Genomic DNA, 15,799 nt, shown 5'->3' with positions numbered 1-15,799 from the left:
AAGATAGTGGTGTTAGCAACCACAACAGGCACATCCTCGCAAATGCCGATAGGGAAAGCAGTTGATTTGTCGGCCATTCGCATAGAAATTTCAGTGGGTGTCAACTTATCCAACTCAAGTCTACGATAAAGAGAGAGCGGCATAACACTAACACCGGCTCCAAGGTCACATAAGGCATTTCTTACGTAGTTTCCTTTAATGGAGCAAGGTATAGTGGGCACTCCGCGATCACCCAGTTTCTTAGGAGTTCCACCTTTGAAAGTGTAATTGGCAAGCATGGTGGAGATCTCAAGATCTGGTCTCTTCCATTTATTAGTCACCATATCTTTCATGTACTTGGCATACGGAGACATCTTGAGCATATCAGTTAACCGCATCTTCAGAAAGATGGGTCTTATCATCTCAACGAAGCGCTCAAAATCCTCATCATCCTTTTTCTTGGATGGCTTAGGAGGAAAGGGCATAGATCTCTGAACCCATGGTTCCCTTTCTTTACCATGCTTCCTAGCAGTGAAGTCATTCTTATCGTATTTCTTAGGTTGTGGATTATCAGGATTAACCGTAGGTTCAATCTCCACATCCTCATCATTGCTAGGTTGAGCATTATTATGAACATCACTGTCCATATTGTCACCAGGTTCATGTTCATCACCAGATTGTGTTTCCGCATCATACGCAGAAATATCATTAGGTTCTTCAGGTGTGACAGTGTTTGGTGAACTGGCATGTAGGTTTCTATCATCCTTCTTCTTCTCCTTAGGATGAGTCGGTGTCTTAGCATTGATTCCTTGAGAATCTTGATCAATTCTCTTAGGATGACCTTCAGGATACAAAGGTTCCTGAGTCATTTTGCCTCCTCTAGTAATGACTCTGACAGAGTTGTCATTTAATTCATTGAGCAGGTCATTCTGAGCTTTAAGTACTTGTTCTACCTAAGTAGTAATCATAGAGGCATGTTTACTCAAAAGCTTCAAATCATTGACATTTCTGTCTACAGAAGCACTTAAATGGCTAAGCATACGACCACTTTGTTCCAAATGTCTGCTAACATAATCATTGAAACTCTATTGTTTGGCAACAAAGTTGTCAAATTCATCAAGGCATAGGATAGCAAGTTTGCCAAAAGGAATATCACTCTCATCAAACCTACGAAGAGAATTCACTTCTACTACCTGTATCGGGTTATCGAGACCATGGATCTCTTCGATAGGTGGTAGATTTTTGACATCTTGAGATCTAATGCCTTTCTCTTGCATAGATTTCTTGGCTTCTTGCATATCTTCGGGACTGAGGAATAGAATACCTCTTTTCTTAGGAGTTGGCTTAGGAGGTGGTTCAGGAATAGTCCAAGCATTATCGTTGATCAAGATGTTATTCAGTAGTGTCTCAGCTTGTTCTACAGTTCGTTCCCTAAAAACACAACCGGCACAACTATCTAGGTGGTCTCTAGAGGCATCGGTAAGTCCGCTATAGAGGATATCAAGTATCTCGTTCTTCTTAAGAGGGTGATCAGGAAAAGCATTTTGTAGCTGGACGAGCCTCCCCCAAGCTTGTGGGAGACTCTCTTCTTGGAGTTGAGCAAAGTTGATCTAGGAGATCTATCTCTCCCTCCATAACATAACCCTCAGGTATATCAGGCAATTCATATCTAGGAGAGCTAGATCTAGCAGGAGCAAAAGCAGGTTCTATCTCAATAGTATCGGCAGTTTCAGAAGCATCACGAGCATTGGCAGTAACTCTAGCAATATGAGCATCAAGGAACACCCCTAGTGGCACATCAGGCAAAGTAGTATCTTTAGCAGTATCAAGGATAGCATCATCAGGCAAAATAGCATATCTAGCATCATCAGGCAAAGCAGTATCAGGCATAGCATCTCAAGCAATATCAGGCATAGCATCTCTAGCAATATCAGGCAAAGCAGTATCAGGCATAGCATCTCTAGCATCATCACGCATAGTATCAAGCATAGCATCTCTAGCAGTAGCATCATAAGCATCATCAAGCACAGGCGACATATCAAGATTTCTAACAGGAGGTGATCTCGCAAACTTACTCATAACTGAAGGTGAATCAAGTGCAGAGCTAGATGGCAATTCCTTACCTCCCCTCGTAGTTGAGGGCAAGACTTTGGTTTTTGGATCCTTCAGATTCTTCATAGTGATTAGCAGATATAAATCCCAAGTAACTCAGAGAATATAGCAATACCTCCCCGGCAATGGCGCCAGAAAAATGTTGACTGGCACTCTCTGGAAATAGCTAGACGAATGTTAATTCTGTGACAACAAACCGTCCCTTGCAACGGTACCAGAAAATGCTACTAGCACTCCCCAGCAATGAAACTAGAAGAATGTTGTTGACGGCCCACCAGTGCGTGGGTTCGCAGCAGTTTTTGGGGGTAGAGTATTCAACCCAAATTTGTTGATTCGCCAAACAGGAGGTGAGAGAATACTGTCGAGTATTAGCAGCTGAATTTGTCTGATTCAACCGCACCTGAAAGATTAGTATCTGCAAGCAAAGTAGTAACAGCAAAGTAGCGAGTAACGGCAGTGGCAAGGAACAGCAGTAGTGACAGCAGTAGCAAGTAGCAACAGTAGCAAGCGACGGTAGTATCAACAGTAGCAGCAGAGCAAGACAAGTAACAGCAGCAGAGCAAGACAAGTAACAGCAACAGCAACAGTAGTAACAGCAGAGCAAGACAAGTAACAGCAGTAGAGCAAGACAAGTAACAGCAGCAGCAACAGTAGTAACAGCAGAGCAAGACAAGTAACAACAGCAGTAGGACAAACTCGTAGGCAATGGGTCGGTGATTTGTTAGGATGATATTCATCATGCAACAGTTATAACATGGAGAGATATGTGGCTAGCTCCCGTTCGTCAATGTGATGTAGGCGTGCATTCTGTGTGTCGTCATACATGCTTAGGGAAAGGAAACTACGGGATATTAAGGTTCTCCTTTTAATAAAGAACCAGACCAATGCATTAGCACTTGGTGAACACATGAACTCCTCAAACTATGGTCATCACCGGGAGTGGTTCCGGTTATTGTCACTCCGGGGTTTCCGGATCATAACACATAGTAGGTAACTACAACTTGCAAGATCGGATCCAAAACACACATATATTGATGACAACATAATAATTTCAGATCTGAAATCATGGCACTCGGGCCCTAGTGACAAGCATTAAGCATGGCAAAGTAGTAGCAACATCAATCTCAGAACATAGTGGATACTAGGGATCAATCCCCATCAAAACTAACTCGATTACATGATGTATCTCATCCTACTCATCACTGCCCAGCGAGCCTACGAATAGATTACTCACGAACGATGACGAGCTTCATGGAATTGGAGAGGTAAGAAGGTTGATGATGACGATGGCGACGAGTTCCCCTCTCCGGAGCCCAAACGGACTCCAGATCTGCCCTCCAGATGAAGAACGGGTTGTGGCGGTACCTCCGTATCGCAAACGCGACGAAATCTTCTCTTTTTATTTTTTCTGGGTCGAAAGTGAACTTATAGAGCTGAGGTTGGGGGCGGCAGAGCCGTGTGGGACCCACAAGCTTGCCCACCGCCACCGGGGGGTGGCGGAGGCAGGGCTTGTGTCCCACTGGCCCACCCCCTCAGGTTGATCTTGGCGCAGGTATTTTTCATATTTTCCAAAAATGCTCCCCGTAAATTTTCAGGACGTTTGGAGAACTTTGGTTTCTGCACAAAAATAACACCAAGGCAATTCTTCTGATAACAGCGTCAGTCCAGGTTAGTTCCATTCAAATCATGCAAATTAGAGTCCAAAACAAGGGCAAAAGAGTTTGGAAAAGTAGATACGATGGAGACGTATCACGTAGCATTTTGCACTACAAGAAAAAGAAGGCGACACAAAAGAAGGAAGATCGGGCTCTCAAGGCACCACCGCCACGCGGCTGGGATGGAGCCCTCGTGAGGGAATCAACCTCGCGGGGCTCTAACAAGCAACTGTCGCCATGGTCTTGGCGGCGCCTCCACGGGGGCGCGTCGAGAGGCTGCCCTCTGGGACTTGGCGAGGGAGGAAGGCCAAGGGAACATGAGGTTCGACATCCTTCATGGTTGGCCGGCTCCGAGGAGAGTGTGCAGGACAGCAGGCCTGCCCTCACGTGTAACCTTAGGTTGTGGGCCCCTTGTGCGGGGCCCAAGCACGAGCTGACAAGCATGCAAAGTCTAGAGCACGAAAGCTCATGGTAGGGCTCCATACGCAAGGCATGGTGTAGAGCAACAACTTAGCCACGCAGGGAAATCTTACGCGAGAAGGAAGGTGCAAAAGTATGGTGTAAGTCAAGGAGAGCAGTGTTGGCAGGCGCTACAAGTAGGCTTCACGTCAACTCCCTCGGGGTAATCCCCCACGCGTCGTGGGAAGAGGGAGAGTCCCGCGGTGTGCTGGGCGCCATGCGTTGAGCCTGGCCCGCAGACGATTGGGGTCTGTGTCGCTTTGCCTCCTCCCTCAGGTGGAGTCATGCACAATGTAGGCCCGAGGGCTACTGTCGGGCCCCTGGGACGGGGGGTACCCAGGCCCGTCGGCCTATGACCCTGGGTGCAACATGTTTTACTCGGCCGATTCAGCCCGATGGTAGCCCCAACAAGCAAGACCTCGCGAGGGCCCTCGCCTCGCAAAGTTGGTGCCAGAAAGGCGCCGTAAAGGGCCTCAAGGAGCAACTCGCTGCTGTGATGAATCACAAGGCCACCCGAGGAACTCGCGGGGTAGACAAGTCAAAGGCAACCAATTATGGTTGTATGGTCCTGTTGTCGATGTCAAAACTGGCAGATCTCGGGTAGGGGGTCCCGAGCTATGGACCTTGGATTTATGGGTTACAAGGGAGGAAGGAGACAATGTTTACCAAGGTTCAGGCCCTCTTGAGGAGGTAAAAACCTACCTCCTTCTTGATTATATTGATGTGGATGAGAATTATAGAGTTGATCTACCACGACATCATGTGACCTAATACCCTATATGAGTCAACCTGCCTATACGGATGAAACCCTCTGGTTTATATAGACACTAGGGTTTACTAGGGTTACATTAGGTCAGCCTGTAAGAGATGGGCCGACCGTCCGAGGACCCCTTAGTCCCGGAGTCCCTCGGTAGCCCCCGAACTAGCCTCCAACACCGATGTATATGGTCTTCGGCAGCTCCTCGTATCAAAGTAATCAGCTTGCAAGGCGAGTTCCCTTCATGTTCGATTGGTTTGACTTGGTCGTTTGGTGATGTCGTGCCTTTAAAACTATCATTGCTTAATCTAAAGGCTTAAAAGCCCGGGTATGACCAGTTCCTCATTTGATAGACTTTTTGACGAAAGGTCACGATAGCCAGTTATGAAAAAACTCTATTCACAGTTCGAGGCCACTTTCTAATGGGTATGTCTTATCAATCACAAGATCATGCCCCGCGTTTAAGGGGATACAAATAATGGTGTGGGTTATACCGTGCGCGTTCAACGGCATGGTCATTTCGGGAAGCGGCTGGTCTTGTGGCGCAATAAACGGGAACCCTTGGTCTTACGCCCCCCATGAAATGGAAAAAAAGATTCTCAAAGCCGTCACAGATATTCCAGACCCGAACCTCCTTTCATTCAAGCTCCAAGAGCCCAGATCTATTTCATTTTCCATCCTCTCCTAGCCGCCCTTCCCCAAGCTCAGCCATGGCTGGCTTGGGATCCCAAGGTAAGTGGGAGGTCTCATGCCTCTCTAACAAGGATATCCGGGAGTTGAAGCTCGCCGGCTATTTCTCGTCCAACATTTCTCACCGGGCGCTAGAGGAAGGCCAGGTGGTGCCTACACCAAAGCCAGGAGAGAGGGTGGTGTTCGTTCCCCACTTCATTCGAGAACTAGGCTTCCTACTCCACCCCTTTGTGAGGGGCCTGATGTTCTTCGATGGGTTATATTTTCACGATCTTCCACCGAACTCGTTTATGCACATCTCAGCTTTCATCACCATTTGTGAGGCCTTCCTACGGGTTCAACTGCTCTTTGTCCTATGGCTCAAGCCTTTCAACGACAAGCCAAAGATGGTCAGCACTCAACACGCCGACTGCAGAGGAGCCATGGTCAGCAAGCTCCCCTAGGTCGAATGGACGGAGGGTACTTTTATTGATACCATCAAAGCCTGACAAAAAGAGTGGTTTTACATCACCAAACCTCGAGAAACAAACTGGTCGGCACCTACCGAGTTCAAATCCGGACCCCCTGAGAGGCTAACCTCGTGGGTTAAAAAAGGTCTTCACTTGGGATTAGCCTCGGAGGTGAAGTCGCTGCAAAAGCTCATCGCGTAGATGGTGGAGGCAAAGATTGAGCTAACCAACGTGATACAGGACATGCTCCGCCGCCGCGTTCTACCCTGCCAGCGTCGGAATATTCCAATGTGGTCCGACCAGCTCGGTGACGCCTGCACCGTGCGCGAGTTCTACCACACTACCCATGAGAAATTTTGGAAGGTGTTGTTCAAACCTCAACAGGAATGGCCGGCCGAGGAGGAAGACGTCGGCTTAGATGCCGATACCCCTCCTTTCAAGGTATGACCGAGCTTTTATTATTATTCAAAGCTTTAGATTTTAGCAAGGATCGTATCCTTTCCCCCACTATCTCTGCGGGGCTAGCTGGCCAAGGCTGTGAAAATAAACAGCCCAGCCCCCTGCCTGAGGACCCTAGGTCTCTATTGTTGACCGCAATGCTAGTTTTTGCGCCATACGCGGCACCGGAGAAAAAATAGAATAAGAAGAGGGATTCCTATGGAGCCCTTCACTCGAGGGGTCATCCGAATATCAAGTCCAGAAACTCATGCGTCTCCTTCGCCCATGGGTAAGAGGATGTAGAGGATGGGGAGAAGAATGACTCACCCCAAACAAGAAAGAGGGTGGCGCTAGAGGAGGTCGAGGAGGGCTCACCTCCTCAAGCCCCAAAGAGACCTTGCAGGAACAAGGTCATCCTACCTCACGACCGCTCATATTCCAGGGCTTTTAAGAGGGTTCCACGACGGACCCCCAGGATCAATCCCTCGGCCTAAAGGTATGGAATGTGAACTTTATTTAATGGAGTTATACTCAGCTTTGTTTAATAACTAGACGTGTGCTTTTCCTTGACGCAACCCTGCCCGAAATATCCCGATGGACCAACTCTCAAAGGGGGGTTCACCACCGGCCGAGATAGCGGTGAGAGAGAATGCATCCTGTACTACACTTCCCCGGGCCTCGGATGAGGCTACGGAGGTGATATCCCACCAGGACCCTTCGAACGCGAGGGACGAGGTGGTGATCGCCGAGGTGCATACGTCGGCCACCAAAGACCGAGAGGTCCCAGACGAGGTTCATGCCTCGGTCACCGACACCCAGGAGGTTGATCCCATCCTGGCGAGTAGAGAGGGGGGCGGAGATTCGTCCGAGCTTTCTCCATAGACAACTCTAGGGACCTCAAGACCTACGGCATCTTCAATGTTTCCTCCCTAGAAGGGGAAGCTGAGATACTACCACCGGTGTCGCCCGTAATAGAACGGGTTGCGGCCGAGTGGCTTGCAATGATGGAGGAGGCTTTATTTGCCTCATCCTTTGCTGATGAACATCGCACCCTTATGGGTGCGATTCTACAAAGCATTTAGTCAGTTGATAGCAGACTGAAAGAAGCCTTCAGCGGTTTGCTAGCGGGCTTCAAGGTAAGCCATGTAGTGTTTGATTTATTTATAAGTTTTTAAGTGTCTTATAGGTATAATAGCCCATGAGCCACGGGTGGTTGAAAAACTTACCTGTGGATCCAAAGAACTTATAGACATGAATAAAAATAGTTTAGTGACCCTTCAACTATAACAACTCAGGGGAGTATTTTGTCTGAGTGTCTGAATCCCGATAGCTCGGATGCTTATTAATCCATAACTTGTCTCATAGGCCTCTTCCTCTGCTATGGCAACCAACACCCTTGAACTTGCAGAGCTGAACCAAAAACACAAGGTTTGTAATGAAGAGCTTAATCAAGTCGGCTCGACGAGAAGCGGGGTATGCTTGATTTGTGCCTCTAAGACTCTTGTTGTCCTGAATAGTTTAGGACCATCTGGCTTTGGTATATGACATCTTGATTCTGGTTTTGTTAGTAGCTATGGAGGGGGAATTTGAGAAACTCAAGGCCGAATTGGAGAAGGCCACGCAGGAGTCCGCTGCTCATAAGATGGCGGCCAAACATGCAGCCGTCGGGCTAAGCTCGTTGAAGGTTCAGAGTGGTAGGCACGAGGCTAGTGTGGTCGAGGTCCAATAGGAGCTTCAAGATGCGAGCTCTAAGTGCGAGGCCTTGGAACAAAAATCCAAGGATTAAGCGGCTGAGCTATCCAAGCTGTCCTCCAAGATAAAATCGGAGTGGATAGATAGGAGGGTTTTTAAAGAAGAAGTGCGCCAAGCCAAGATGATTGCGGATGGTAAGCCAAACTTACTGCAATTTGCCTTCGGTGGTAACATGTTTGCCTCTCTTACATGGATATGGCATTCCCCAGGCGCCTTCATGGGCCTCCTGCGGAGTGTAGCACACACGGTCAAGCACTACACGGCCCAAGACGGGGACTTCGAGTACAGGCTTTTCTATGCACAGTTTCACACTCCCGAGCCCAACCCCCCTCTCATCTACCAGATGAAACAGCTCATGGAGTTGCATTGGATGGCAGAGCTGGCCATGAAGGACCTCTGCATCCATTTTTGGCCTCCCAAGCCTCTTATGAGTCGTTACTTTAGCTTAGTGTGGAAGTTGTACGACATCGTGCCTCAAATCGAGGTCCTGAAGCACTCTGTTTGCATAGATGGAGCTCGGATGGCTTTTGCGAGGACCATGATGCACTGGGCAGGGTGAAGCCCCTTGCGATGGAAACCGCACCTCCGACTCCTGGAATGGAGCACAGGCGTCCAAAGCTTTATTTCCCTACCACAACGGAGGGTGCTCGGGTCATAGAAACCTAGTGTTCCAAAGATGTAATTTATGAGTGAGGGGATTGTCGTGTGCCCTTGAACAATTTATTTTTATGATGCTTGATCTAGTGTAATGCACTTTGTATTATTTTGACTCTTGTTTGGCTATTTAATCTGAAAGTTTCCAGTCATCGGCTTCAGCACCCATGTAGAGACTACAAGGGGTGTTTCGGCGTCCGCACTGTCACCCTTAGCCGATATATCAGTGCCCGAAGGCGGTAGTGTGTGAAGCAAACCACACAATCGTACTATGTGGCTTTAGTGCTTTCACGGCTGGTTATGAGCTTGAATTCGGCGGCTGGTTACGAGCCCCCAGTTTTTTGTGGTACTCAGATAAACCGGATTTTGAAATAGTTATCATGAGGTTTGCAAAGGTACAAACCCCTCGTATGACACGGAATAACCTCCAGCGGTTTTTCGTACTTATGCTCGGATTGCAGACCAGTTCTCGCAGTACACATGAAGGCTAGCAATAGATTGGGAAGCGACCAGCTAGAGAAAGAAAATGGGCATAAGCATGCATTGTGAAGAATTAATATTGAAAATTAGCATGAGTAGGATAAAACATTCTAAATTTAAAACATCACGAAGGCTACATTGGTTTTGAATCAACTACGTGTTTGCGTGTTGGCCAAGTAAAGTCACTCGACTCACATGGAAATACCATACTACCATACCACATCATAACTATTTCAATGCATGTTGACACATCAGATAAATCAGTATCAACTCCTATCTATTTGAGACTGGCATGGGAAACTATAATCTCTAATTGTCATCATAAACATGTTCACTCAAGATATATATTGAATCAAGATCGGAGGAGCTAAACATATTGACAAAAACAGAAAACAATAAGATTTCATACCAGCTTCCTTTGCCATGATCACTTCATCAAATATCGTCATTATTGCCTTTAACTTGCACAAGAGAAAAATGTGATGATAATAATAATGTAGGAGAGTCGTGGACTAAGATGGAATCTGCAAGGTATTTGTGCAAAGGAGAAGACATGGTAATATTGGCTCTTGGTTAGATCAACATCAATGCATATGATAGCCACTCGACATTTTCATCGTGGTCTTCTCCTTTCGACGACTCAAAGAAAACAAAAGAAATTCATAGAAACACACTAAAATATTTTTGGAGTTTTTGATTTTCCTCAAAGAAAGCAAACAAGCAAAGGAAAAACAAAAACTAGAAAAACTATTTACACGGGAAAGCTCCCAACAAGTAAAGGAAATCTTTATGAGTTTTATTTTAATACTAAAACTAATTAAACGGGAAAGAAAACCGGAAAGAAGTGAGAAATATTTTTGGGTTTTCTAAAGTTTTTCAAACACACAAGAAGAAGGAGGTAAAATTAGACTAACATGGTTGCACAATGAAAAAGGATGAACATTGTTAGTTTATCTGAAGTGTCTGAGGAATACGTACTCCCCCAAGATTTAGATTTTGCCTAGCTTCATGATCACCATTGATAATAGTTGTCACGTCCAGGAAAGTATTGCTACTGAGGCACCTAAGCATCCCATGCCAAGGCTTCGACCTCTACAAGGGTTGTACTTTAGAGTACACGTAAGTACATCAGTGTCCTACAAGTCATCAGTGTCCTACGAACCAGTTTCCATAGGGTACACATAAGTATGCGTAAGGACATGAGTGTCCTACAAGTCATCTTGATAGTCTCAACCTTACTCGGCCATTGTGCTCTCACTTGGTCACGTGATGTCACTCGTCCTTCTTTGCGGCAGTCGGACGCTCCACAACACTCGGTCCACAGCATGGCAGGGACAATGAAACGATTGCAACGGCCAAGGACTTAAACACCTACATGAAGGCCCATGAAGACCTATGTTACAAGTAACATTGTAGTTAAAGCCACCGTTTCAACTAACTCCCGTAGTTATTAGCACAAAATTCCCTAGTGATGGTCCTCGGTCGGTCGTGGCGCACACTATATAAGCCACTCACGGGCTCCCGCCCAAGGGTTAAGCGTTCTATACTTTTAGACACGCCATAAGAAAACATCAGCCTCAGGCCTTGAGACGTATAGTCTTTAACACTCCCAAGTGGGGCCCGAACTCGTACATCCGAGTGTATCCACTGCGCCTAGCTAGACTCCGCCCCTTAGTTCGTACCCCTGCTACTATTGTCAGGATCATTCCCACGACAATTGGCGCCCACTGTGGGGCTGCGCATTTAGCAAACTTAGCGCAGTTGGATATTTTTCATCCATGAGCCGTCATGTTGTCACTTGGCCGAGAGATCCTCTTCGGCTGCCTTAGCTTCGTCGTCGACAACTCGACATGGGTGCCAGATGCGCCTCTGGACACCGACGCGTGAGGTACACCGCACTTCAGTGCGGTTGCACATGGTGTCTTGATCACGCAGTCGTCGGTGTCGTACCACACGGCACGTCCACGCGCCGTTACAGTTCATCGTAAGTGCTCCGGATGCTCGCGGCTGCAGTGGTGGGTCAAACACGCGATGGACAACTAGGCACACCTCAGGATTAGTGGGCATGCTTGAATCAGACGAGCCCACAGTCAACCTCTTCCCGTCGTCAAGCGACGGGTCATTAGGGGCACCTACTACGATAGCAGTGGTGGCGCCACTGAAATTCTCATGCCGACATGACCAGAGGAGGGTCTCCAGGGTCCTCCCCAGAACGTTCATTCGGTCATGGCGACAGAGAGCTTCGCCGTGGTGGCGGCAGTAAGTATGTTCCCCCACCGCTCACCGAGCAGCAGCGGGACGAACTTCGTCGGAGGAGGGAGCAAGCTCTTCACACGCCTATCACCGGGAATGCCCGAGATGAGACCGGGCTGGAGAACGCATGTCTGGCCACTTTGGCTGAGCATGAGCATCGCGAGCAGCCCCAACATTCGCTCGACGCCCGGGCCGTACGGGACTAGCCGAGTTCTAGTCGTAGCCGTTGGCAGCTCGTGTATGCGAACGATCGCCAACGACATGTCGAGGTGATGCGGAGACCCTTGCTCAATCTGGCCGTAGACAATCGGATCGTTGAATCTATTCATCCGAGTGATAGATCCAAGCTCTGCTAAGGACTACCTTGCAGTAGAATTATGTGGTGTCGTAGTCGCGGCATTGAATCCACGGCAGATCTGTTCAGGCGGATACAGTGCAGTCGGCTCACACCTCACTCGCACACGAAAGACACCAAAGGTCTCCTCCTCCTCCGAGGGGCCCACACAGAGACTGGAGGCGGGACCGTCGGGTCAGAAGTAGAACGCCTCCTCCGAGGAGTGGTTCACTCGGCCAACGTCCCCTTGACCGCAGGCCAAGCCCCAATCGACACGGAGGCCACGGAGACGACGGTTATCGGGCTCCCCAGTTCAACGCTAGGTCCGTCATCACGCAGAATGTGATCGACCGTTCATGAACTGGCCGAGGAGTATCTAGTCTCGAGTGCTTTGGTCGGCACATCCGAGAAGCAGAGATCCCCTCCAATTACAGATTGGCTACGGGGATAGGCAAGTTGAACGGCGAGTCCAAGTTAGAGACCTGGCTCGAGGACTACCGAGTGGCTGTCCAAATCAGTGGCGGTGATGACTTTGTCACAATGAAGCATCTACCCCTCATGCTAGAGGTGTCGGCTCGGGCTTGGCTCAACCAGCTGCCCTCCAGCAGCATCCATAGATGGGGCGACCTCACCCGAGTGTTCATCAAGACCTTCGAGGGCACCTACAAGCATCCCAACGGCTTGACAGAGCTGCAACATTGTGTTTAGAAGAGCAACAAGACTCTTCGATAATACATCCAGCGGTGGACCACGTTACACAACACTGTGGAGAATGTCACCGACCATCAGGCCGTGTGTGCCTTCAAGGTAGGCACTCGGTATCAAGAGCTGATTCTCATGTTCGGCCGATCGGGGGACCTGTCCCTCAGTCCGGCCATGGAGATCGCCAGTCGGTGTGCCAACGGCGAAGAGGAAGACCGCCTCCGCAGCGGTAAAGGCCGAGCCAGCAATGCCCCTCAGTCGGGCAACGCTGGGAAAAAGAAAAAGCGCAAGGGCGCTGCTTCATGCAAAGTTGAAGTAGTTGATGTCCCGAGGCAGAGATATGGCAAGCTCAAAAGGAAGAATAAAGAGTGGACACACCAGAAGAAGGGCGAGGCCAAGAGCAGTCTGCTAGACCAGCCGTGTTCGATCCACTCGAGGAAGGACGACGAGGGGAACACCATTCCCGCCAAGCACACGGCTCGCAATTGTCGCCTGCTCCAAAAGGAGATGGGTGGAGAACCCTCCAGGGATAAGGAGGATGAGGACGACCCCGAGAGTACCACCGGGTACTTGAATGTCGAGAAGGTCCTCATGTTCTTTGCTGACGTCGAGAGCAAGAGCCGATTGAACGTCATTAATCGAGAGGTGAACATGGCAGCCCCGGCTGTCACGAAGTATCTCGACTGGGCGAAGACGCCCGTCACATTTGACCAATCGGATCACCCGGCCAGCATAGCCACCCCCGGGGAGGTAGGCGATGGTGGTAGACCCTGCAGTCAACGGGATCCGATGAAGGCAGCAGCCTCATCATCTTATATGCAGACACTATCAAAGTCATGGACATTCTGATTTCTAGGTTGAGCAAGAGCAACATGCATTATGGGATCATCCCCGGGAAGAAGTCCGAATCACTCGGCTAGATCGCTCTAGATGTAGTATTCGGCAGCGAGAAAAAATTCAGGAAGGAGAAGCTGACCTTCGAGGTAGTGGACTTCCGAAGTACCTATCATGCCATCCTGGGTAGGCCAGCCTACACACGTTTTATGGCTCATCCATGTTATGTGTATCTTAAACATAAGATGCTAGCGCAGAAAGGCATGATTACAGTCACTGGCAATCAGAAGGTGACCGAAGAATTCCTCTAGGAAGGCTCGGAGATTGCCAACGAGCAGGTCCTCGTGGCCGAGCTGGATGGGCAAAAGAAGGCAATGTACACTTCAGATTTGCTCAAAGCGAAGCAGCCGGCTACTGAATCCGCTTTTCAGTCAGCCGGTGATACGAAGCTAGTCCACATCCACCCCACTGATCTGAGTGCTTCTGAGACGAACATCTCCACTTCACTCGGGAGAAATAGGAAGCCGAGCTCATCCAGTTCCTCTGTAAGAACTGGGATATCTTCGCATGGAAACCCTGTGACATGCCGGGGATTCGCAGGGAGCTGGCTGAGCATTGCCTTTGAGTGGACCCAAAAGTCAAGCCCGTCAAAGAGCACCTACATCGCTCCTTCGTAGAGAAGTGCAGGCCAATTGGCGAGGAGATTGCTCGGCTCCTAGCTGAGGAGTTCATTCGCAAGGTCTACCACTCTGAGTGGTTGGCAAACGTGGTCTTGATGCCAAAAAAGAACAATTCACTTCAATTGTGCATTGACTTCAAGCACCTCAATCAGGCCTGCTTGAAGGATCACTTCCCTTTTCCTCGCATAAATCAGATCATAGATTCGACTGCCGGATGTGAACACGTGTCGTTCTTGGATGCGTACTCTGGGTACCACCAGATCTGAATGTACGGACCAGATGAAATAAAAACAGCTTTCATCACCCCATTCGGGTGCTTTTGCTACATCACGATGCCATCAGTCTCAAGAATGCTGGTGCCACTTTCCAACGCATGATTCAAAAGTGCCTGCAAGAGCAAATCAGTCGGAACGTCGAAGCATACATGGGCCACATCGTGATTAAGTCCAGGAAAGCTTCCGACCTCCTGGCCGACCTCGCCGAAACCTTTGCGAACCTCCGGCGCTTCACGAACAAGGTCAATCCGGGCAATTACACATTCGGTGTACCAGCCGGCAAGTTACTCGGAATCCTCATTTCCGAACGTGGTATCAACGCCAACCCCAACAAGATTGGAGCCATCGTCCAGATGAGACGGACGGAGCGCATCCATGATGTGCAATGGCTTATGGGCTGCCTTGCGGCCCTGAGCCGCTTCATCTCAAGACTCGACGAGAAGGCTCTGCCTATTTACCAACTGCTGAAGAAATCTGACCGATTCGAATGGACCAACGAGGCACATGTCGCATTCGACCAACTCAAGGCCTTGCTCTCCACCCAGCGAGTGTTAGCTGCTCCGAGCAACTGGGAGCCCCTGCGCTTGTAAATTGCTTCCACTAGCCAAGTGGTTAGAACCATTCTCACAGTCGAGCATGAGGAGGCAGGCAAGGCACACAAGGTGCAAAGGCCAATCTACTACATCTCCGAAGTCTTGACCCCTTCAAAACAGAGGTACCAACACTATCAAAAGTTGGTGTACGGGATCTATCTCACGGTGAAGAAGGTGGTCCATTACTTCCAAGATCACTCGTTCACAATCATCAGTGATGCTCCCTTGGCAGAAATCCTGCAAACTCGGCATTCCACAAGACGAGTTGCCGAATGGGCAATTGAGATCCTCCCGTTGGAGTTCAAGTTCGAAGCCAAGAAAGCAATCAACTCTGAGGCCTTGGTCGACTTCCTCGCAGAGTGGATAGAGCAAGAGCGGCCACCTTCGGGCATCCCCAAAAGTTGGACCATGTTCTTTGATGGTTCTAAAATGCTCCACGGCTCGGGGGCTGGAGTATTTCTTGTTTCCCCAGGGGAGACCGACTGAGCTACGTGCTCTAGATCCACTTCGACTCGTCCAACAACGAAGCCGAGTAGGAGGCCCTCCTGTACGGGCTTCGCATGGCCATCTCACTCGGTATCCACTGTTTGATGGTTTATGGCGACTCGGACCTCCTTGTCAACCAAGTGATGAAGGAATGGGGCATTCGGAGCCCAACAATGACAGTCTACTGCAACACAGTCAGAAAATTGGAGAATTACTT

Source organism: Hordeum vulgare, chromosome 7H, assembly GCF_904849725.1.
Source record: "Hordeum vulgare subsp. vulgare chromosome 7H, MorexV3_pseudomolecules_assembly, whole genome shotgun sequence".
NCBI lineage: Eukaryota > Viridiplantae > Streptophyta > Magnoliopsida > Poales > Poaceae > Hordeum > Hordeum vulgare.
The sequence above is the reverse complement of the archived record's forward strand: the minus strand, read 5'-3'. Positions refer to the sequence as shown.